Below are 1,935 nucleotides of genomic sequence, written 5' to 3' on the forward strand. Positions count from 1 at the left end.
GAAAGCGGAACTGCTTGACGTTGCATATTAGAGCTCATTAAAGCTCGATTTGCATCATTGTGCTCGATAAAAGGAATGAGGGAAGCTCCAATAGAAAAATATTGGAAGGAAAAGATACTTCGAAAATGAACCTGTTCCCACGCAATAGTCAGGAATTCTTGACGGTATCGAGCTGGAACAACCTGTTCCTCCTGAATACCCTGATTCAGGGCCAAAGAATTTCCGGACGCTAACATATAGTATTCATCCCTGCTTGGTGATAAATAAAGCATATGCACTCCTTTTGGTCTTTTAGAAATTTCATAATAAGGACTTTCTAGAGACCCCCAAGGACCAATCCTCGCATGAATTGCTAAGGATCCAATAAGCCCAACATTGATTCCTTCAGACGTGTCAATTGGGCAAATACGTCCGTAGTGACTAGGATGGATATCTTGTATCCGAAAACTCGCGGTTCGCCCTGTCAATCCCCCAGGGCCTAAATAACTCAACTTTCTCCCATGAACGATTTGCGTCAAGGGATTAGTTCGATCCAAAACTTGAGATAATGGATGTAATCCAAAAAAAGATTCAAAAGTTGTTGTTAATGGGGTTGAAGTTACCAAATTCTGAGGAGTCGGTATTAATTTATGCCGAATTGCTCCACATATAGTTCCTCGAACCACGTTTTCTAAACGAACTAGAGCCAATCCGAATTGATCTTGTAAGAAATCTGCGACAGACCGAATACGTTTATGTTTGAAATGATTCATATCATCAAGTGTACCCATTCCAAATTTCATTCCAATCAAATGATCCGCAGCTGCCAATATATCCCGCGGTAACAAAAACGTATTGGTTTCGGGTATATCCAGGTTCAGTCGCCAGTTCATATTTCGTCGACCAATCCTTCCTAATTCGCATCTTTGTTGAAAGAATTTTTTTTGTAAATCCTTACATAGGGATTCCGAAAATAACGGATCCCCACCCACACAAGCAAATTGTTGATAAAACTCCAAAATAACATTTTCTTTTGACCCAATTTTTTTTTTGTCCTTATCATTCAGAAAAGACAAGAAAATTTCCGGGTAGAAAACATTATCCAGAATTTCGCTGAGATTCGACCCCATAGCTGATGATAGAACTAAAATAGATATTTTTTGTTTCCTACTCACCCGGGCCCATATCCTTGCCTTTCTATCAATCTCTAAGTCTGATCTTCCTCCCCAATCTGATATTATGGTGCTGGTATAGACCGGAATTCCGTTATGGTCCAATTCGGATCGGTAATAAATACCCGGGCTTTGCAATATTTGATTGATCACAATTCTATATATTCCATTTACTATAAAAGTTCCCAGGGAATTCATGAGAGGAATATTTCCAATCAAAATTGTTTGTTCTTGCATCGCCCTGCTGGTTTTCCAAATTAATCCTGCGGACACATATAATTCCGAAGAATATGTAAGTGATTTATATATAGCATCTTTTTCTTTTATCATGGTCTCTGCTAATTGATATGTTTCCACAAATAATTGAAATTCAATTTCTTGGTCTGTATCTTCCATTTTTGGAAACTTATAAAGTTCTTCCGTTAAACCTTGATCAATGAACCTCCAAAATCCTTCAAATTGTATCTGATTAAACCCAGGGATTGTAGACATTCCCCCATTTCCATCCCGTAGCATTTGCACGCAATTCCCCATTTATTGAAAAATCCTATTTTTGGCTCATCCTTCGTTGAATCATATAGATCGAGCTATCTCTGATGGAATTTAAATTCTGTTTACTAAATCACATAAAATTTGACACAAAAACTATATATTCATATAGGAGCATATATGGAATGTATGAAATATGTATGAAGGGGGGAATACAGAAAAGTTTCTACTCAAATTTTAAAATGTAACAGATACAAAAGGAATTCTGCTACTTATACTTAACTTAAATTCGATT

The sequence above is a fragment of the Chenopodium album genome, chromosome 4, assembly GCF_948465745.1.
Source record: "Chenopodium album chromosome 4, dcCheAlbu1.1, whole genome shotgun sequence".
Lineage (NCBI taxonomy): Eukaryota > Viridiplantae > Streptophyta > Magnoliopsida > Caryophyllales > Amaranthaceae > Chenopodium > Chenopodium album.